Source organism: Pithys albifrons, chromosome 3 (genome assembly GCF_047495875.1).
Source record: "Pithys albifrons albifrons isolate INPA30051 chromosome 3, PitAlb_v1, whole genome shotgun sequence".
Taxonomy (NCBI): Eukaryota; Metazoa; Chordata; class Aves; order Passeriformes; family Thamnophilidae; genus Pithys; species Pithys albifrons.
Genome location: NC_092460.1, coordinates 83,664,246 through 83,671,418, shown reverse-complemented (window position 1 = coordinate 83,671,418; position 7,173 = coordinate 83,664,246).

Below are 7,173 nucleotides of genomic sequence, written 5' to 3'. Positions count from 1 at the left end.
AGGGCTCCTGAGTGTGGGAGGGCACCACCTGTCCCAGGACAAGGCAAACTAGCTTAATGGGTGACTCATCAAGAGAACAAAGAAGCTCGATGGATACAATAAACAGAGTGTGGTGGTGGTCAGCACAGCACAGACAAGGTAACAGAATCAGTCAGGGGATTGCAACAATAGAGACCCTATTACAAGTAAAACTACACTTTAAAACTTTAACAGCAAGTCTCTTAGTCATTCAAGGTGTTTTTCCAGTGCTGTCCTCCTTGGGATTCAATTCAGCATTTTCTTACAATTAGGAGAGACAGGTATCACCTGACTTAAGTGACCAAAGAAATATTTCATAACAGATGACACAAATCTGAGATATGAATAAAGGAGTAGGAGGTGTTCACTCAGTTCCATCATGGCCAAAGTAGAAGCAGGACACGCAGCTGCTGTCTTGCTGTGTAGGCCCTGCTGCTGCTGCTACTTGCATTTTGCTTTAGTTTCAGGGAAGTAGAAATATTTTGTTATTATACTTTCTGTTTCTTTCTAGATGTCTTTTGGGGTGCTTATAGATCTAGAGTGATGGAATCTGTTTTCGGTGGGAGGTAGAAATTTGTTCTTATATCTAATTTGTGTAAGTGTGTGTTATATTGTAGTTCTCTTTTAATTTTCTCTTTTCTGTATAAATATATAGAGAGTTAGTTTAAGTTTAAATCTGGTTTGAGGGTTTTTTCCCCTTTCTCCCTTTTCTCAGCTGGAAAGGGGAGGGAGGCTTTGACTCTGTATTGGGCAGTTGGTATTTTGCCAGCTCAACCCAAGACACCAATGTAACTGATGCAGAAAGCCAAGCAAAACTCATAATTTTTGTATTAAAAAAATTCTGTTTGTAAGGGGATGTAAATATAAGCAATATGCCTTTAGAAAACTTAAGCATAATAACTCACATTTAAATGTTTAATCTTTAATCACAGATGCCAACAAATATTGTCCAAACCTTCAGAATTGCCTTATACTTGACAAGAATATTCTAATGTGACTGATTACACTATGGTGAAGCTTTTGAAGGGAAAAAAAATTATCCCACCATAAAAAGTCTCAGCTCATATGAGACCTCAGAGAATTACTTTTACAACATAGGCTGAATAGTGTGGAGCCTGTTTGGATCCCTAATATATTAAAACATACCACATACCAACTCAGATATACAAAACCAATGTAAATGTATATCTCTTTTTGGTATCTCTTTTGAGCACTGTCTTTGCTTTACAAATGTTTAGGAAGCATTTTTTTAGCACAATACCTCTAAAATACAGTACAAAAGGGAACTCATAGATTTAAAGACTTCCTAAAGCCTTAGAAATTTATGGCTTTGTAGATTTGACCTAAAAGATCAATTAAGCTTGCCATGCTTAGGAGGTTTGTCTTTTTTGGTTTTTTGTTTACAAATTTAGCGTACACACTAGTAAAAGTAATAAAACATTTTCTTGGCAGACTTGATGTGCTTTGGTATTACTTGGAAACTGTCTATATGCATCAAAAAATTCACATACTCTAGGAATGTCATTTATGTTTCTGGAAAGGTACAGCACAATGACCATCTTGTCTGCTTTCAGATTTCAACTGACTTTTACACTGATATGATCAAAATGTGAAATTTTATTTAAATTTATGTTTAGCTCATGACTGTGTGAGATACAAAGTAGCAGTAGAAGGTGTTTGGTACAGTTATACAGCCTACAACAAGGAGAGATAATCTCTATTTATATTCAATTTGCATGTTCAAGCTCTTTCACAAAAATTACTTATACATTTGTCAAGATAATTATTGCTGCAGAGAATTAACTTAGTAATTTGAGTAAAATATATGAGTAGGTGGTAAAAGAAGAAAAGTGGAACTCTGCCTTTTATGAGAAGTATGCAGCATAGAGAAAACAAAATCATCGCTTTTCTTAGTCTTTTGATTAGTTCACATTTTGTCATACATGCAAACATAAAGCCTTAAAAGGAAGATCCCCTCCAAAGTTAAAACTCATAAAAATCAAGGCAAAGGTTTCAACCCAATTCCTCTCTGTGGACCTCATTTTTTTTACAACTTTATGCCAATGCTGTTCAGCCCAAATCTCCCCTACAAGGAGTTATTCCCAGTCTCATAATAATGAGCCACCTGCAAAAGCAAGTCTGCAAAATCCAAAGTTGATTAATTTAGTTTCCTATCAGATTAACTGTCCCATCTTCCCTGAATGATTACAAAGGGAGACCATAGCAACAGAAAAGTTACTGTTCCCCAGCCACATGAGTCTTACAAACTATTCTGTGACAACTGTCATAGGAGAAAAATTACTTACAAGGTGATAACCAAATGAAGTTCAAAGCCTTGAATTATATGCTAAATAATTAAATGTCAGCTGCAAATTCCAGATATGGAAGCAGCGACTGTGCACTATCTTATATCCATCCAGTATTCCCTGGAAAAAAATACATGTACCTGCACTGCATATATAAGAGATCTAGTGCCTTTGGCCTATGTAGAATTTAGTGTGTGTGAACTGTACAATGTGTGAACAGTAAAACTGACACTGCTGAGGATTCCTGTGGATGCAGGAAGGACATTGAGTGACTCCCAGAATCTCCTCTTAGGCTGTCTGATGCCCTGAAATATGGATAAGTAGAAGAATGTACTCATATTACACCCATATAAGCTAATACTAAAAAAAAAAACAAACCAAAAAAAACCAAACCAAACCAAAAAAAAACCAAAAACAAAAAACACCAGAGAATAGAAACTGATAAATCGAACTGCATGTTCATATTTGTTTGTGATAATGATAAAGCTGAGCTTTAACATGGTGTTGTATAACATGAAAATAGGAAGAGAAAGTTTGCCAGAAAAAGGTTGCTTAAAATCCTTAAAATCGAAAAAAAAAAGGGCGCCTCCCCAGTCACCAAGAGGGAAACTTGGCAAATAAATATTTACACTGGTCACAAATGCTGGACAACAGCACTGGAGTATGCTTCCAGTGTAAATGTAAATTGCAGCTCAGTGGACTCAGATGTAAAGGTGGTATACTTTCTATAGTTTATGCCTTCTCACAGCAATCATCAGTTACCCAGTAGAAAAAAATGACAGTGACTGGGGTGTTCTGATGGCTTGTGTTCCTTTACACCACCCCAAAAATTAAATTATCAGATATTGTCAACATTTTCCATTAAACTAAAGCTACATTCCTATATTAAAATGTTACATTAGTTGTGCTCACTCAAAACTCCAGTCAAACTACTTTATGCTGGATCAGGCCAAATTAATGTTTACCTCTGTACTGGGCTGTAGAGTCATTTCTGGAGAGAATTTTATGTGAATCCATTCTTGAATGGGATAGATTTTACCTAAATTTTCATTATGACTGTATATAACCACTACTTTTCTATTATTAATAATAATATTACTATTGCTATTATTATATTTTAATAAAAGAAAAGGTAACCTCTCTTTCTCTGTTAGTTGGACCGTAGAAATAAGATTTGGCTACTTTTTCATAAGTGCAAGAACTGAACTCATTTATACTGCCTTTTCAGTAAGCAGAAGTCAAAAGGCTCTTGAAGTTAATAAGGCTGGATTCTACTGCTGTTTCAAGTGTGGCCTTGGGCAAAACACCTCTCCAAGCCTTTCAATTTCCACCCAGAAAAAGGGGCTTTTAATACTTATCTATCTCAGAGGTGGTATTAGGCTTAATTCATTACTCTGTATAAAACATCTGATAAACATCTAGTTTCCCAGATACACTATCCATTATCACTAATGGATTAGATCCCATTTGATACACTATATGAGTTCAAGTTCTTTATGACATTCTTATTTAACTGGAGTTAAACAACTGTGACTCTCAACTGCCAAACGTCAGGAAATACTTTTAATTTTTAGCCTGTAGGAAAATTACGAACTTTGAATGGGTATCTCTCAAGTAATGTTGTTACTAACAAATAATTCATGGGGGTTTTTTTCTATATGCTAATCCTCACAAACAAATATCTCTTGCATCCCCACTTTTTTTGAAGTTCAACATTATTCATACTATGAACCATGTCAAACAGAATAAATGAAATATATGTTGTTGTGTCTACAAGTACAGACTGGCTTCCTGACAAGAAGAGATAAGGGTACAAAAAGAATTTATTGAAGTGAAACTGTAGCACACAAATTAATCTCCTGTTTCCTCAAAACACACAAATGTAATATCAGTGCTTAACAATTGTTAGAGACACTGCCCTGCATCTATTCATTTCTAGCTGCAATGTGATATCATGACATCAAAATGAAGCAGTGTGACTCAACTGCCCCCTAAGGAACTAGAGAGATGGGACGCTTTTCCACGTGCACAGGACTCAAAAAGAAAAGGAAATGCATGGGTATGGTTCCAAGCACAGTAGAAATTGGGATACTAATGAAGTAAGAAGCTAATAGAAGTATGAAAAATCTTTTAAAGGAGAGAAATCGTGCTCTGCAGACTGAATTCAAGGGAATTTGAGGCTTTCAGATGAATACTGTGATGACAGCGAGGAGGCAATAGTCAGGGAAACAGAATTAAACCGAAGATGCTGAGGTCTAACTAACTCACAAAGTTGTAGATAACTGGTCTGTGTTATCTGGCCTTTGAGCTTGGCTCCTAGCTAATGGGTCCTTTAGTCCTAGCACTTCACAGTAGCTCTAGGGAAGCTCTGAGTTCAGCCAGAGGTCAGCAAAACTGCATGATTCAGTAACATTCACCTTTCTTCTTTGAGGAGGTGTCTGCTGAGCTTAAAATTTTGAGGCATTTATGATCCAATAACTTCTCTCAGTATGGATAAAATCTTGTCCCAGAAGCAGATAGTAAGACAAAAGTTTCTGTCCTGCCATAAGTGAATACAACAATTTGGGATTCAGCTTCCTCCACTTTGCTTGCAGATCCTCAGAGGGCACAGTGGCTGTTCCTACAAATATTGCAAGTGGAAATGTCTGGCTCAGAGCTTAAAGATTTAACCATTGGGTTTAGGCAGAAGTCCTCTTCCTTCACAAAGCAAATAGATGTGGAATCAAAAGACAAAGTGAATAGGTTTTTGTTGATATAACAATTCATTGCAGATTAATCTTAGTCTACTAAATAGTTTCATGCACAGTTCATTATGGAAGGGAGACAAATGTTTTTTAAAGACATACAAATAGACTGGGGCATCTTCAAATGTCTATTTACTGATAAATGCAACTTCTATGAATACTGAAACAGCCCTGTCCAAACATCATCTGACACACAACAAAGTCTTCCAAGTGTCTAGATAAAGTTATAGATATTTATCAAGATTTCTGAAAGACTAGGCCACATAATTTTCTGCTTTATGAGCCTACAAGAATGTGCTCAGGTATGGCCAGAACACATTAGCATCCCTGTGCTCACTTTATTGGTTAAATGACAGACACACTCATGCAGATTGCCTCCAGATGGCCAACAAGAACATGTTGGGGTTAGGAAACCAGCAGGATCTAAACATACTCCGCATGTGGCCTCTGCTATAGGTACTGTTTCACTGAGATATAGTTATATACTTAATCTATGTTGTTCAGTTCTTTTTTATTGAAATTCCTTGGCTTTTTTGAAACTGAACAAGCTCCATTTTTCTAGAATTTTTCTCCATTCTTTGTAAGAGGATGTATCTGTCTTCCTCTTCTTGATCTACTACCAGAAATCATGGCAGAAGTATGTGCACTTGAGTAATTCAGTCTAGGACCTTATTGTAGTCTGGGTAGTAGGGGTTAATTGCAATGTGGGTTCCAGCCAACTGAAACACCATATGGGCTCTCATCCTGTCCTGGGCATGTCAGACACATTTGAGATACAATGACCTCAGCAGCTAAGAGTAATTGCTAAATTAAAATGCAGGGCTCTGCTAGCTCTAACTCTGAAATGAACACCTATTCATAAGACAGCTTTAGTGAAATTAATTTTTTGTTAGTTTTGGTTTGGTTTGGTTTTTTACATAGTTCACTGAGTCTAATTTAACTACTACGAGTGATGTGCTTGTCAGAGAAGGAGAAAAGTCACTCTTGTTCTCTCTTCTCTTTATCCCATACAAGGCTAATATCAATATACTGTCTCAGCTAAAGTCATCATTGTGTAAAGAGAGGAAAACAAGTCAATACACATATGAAATTTTCTACTCTGTAAACTCAGTTTTCAATTAATTACTGGTATCTTGTCCAGGGAATGTTGTAAAAACATCCAAGGATGCAGCAAGGAAGATTAAGATCCACTTGGATTTAAACCTGGCAAGGGATATCTAGGACAAGAAGAAGAGTTGGGTCTCCTTATCTATTTGATTCAGGATTGCCCCACAGCAGAGTCTCAGATGTTAAATTCTGTAAAGCAATTTATTCACAGCACACTAACACAGAAACAGTTGAAGCTGGTGCCTCTGAGGAGGGATCACTAACAAAGGAACCGCTAAGCTTTTATACCCTTACAGTCTGTCTTTACGCAAGTCTCACTCTTCCTCCTGTGTCCTACTGTATCTCCCAGTGTCCACCTGGCTGGCACCACTGAAGTTCATGCTCTTTGTTAACCTAAGGTTGGAAGTTCACACCCTCTTCTCTTGGGGTCCCACACAGATTCTTTCCACATGACCTAACGACATTCTTAAACACTTCATGAGTTGCCTGCCCTTTATTCTAAAGGTGGTAAATTCTCTTTTTTCCCCCAAGCTCCTTCAAAAGCAACTTGTCCAGCCAGATGGTTGTTTTACCCATACGCTCAACTTTTGGAACATAGGAACAGCCTACTCCTGTGCCTTCAAGATTTCTTTCTTGAAGAATGTCCATCCTCCTGGATCCCTTTGTTTTTAAGGGCTGTGTCCCAAGGTACTCTCTGAACAACCCTCTTGAATAAGCTGAAGTCTGCCCTCCAGAAGTCTAGGGTAGAGGTTTTGTTGGTGCCACTCCTTGCTTCACTGAGTATTGAAAACTCCATCATTTCATGGTCACTGTACCCCAGATGGCCTCTAAACACCAAATCTCCCAGCAGCCCTTCTTTGTTCCTAAACAGCAGGGCTATCAAGGCTCCACTCCTGGTAGGTTCATTTATCAGCTGCAAGAGGAAGTTATCCTCTATACACTCTAAGAACCTCCTAGACTGCCTCTTCTCTTCTGCATTGAGTTTCCAGCAGACATCC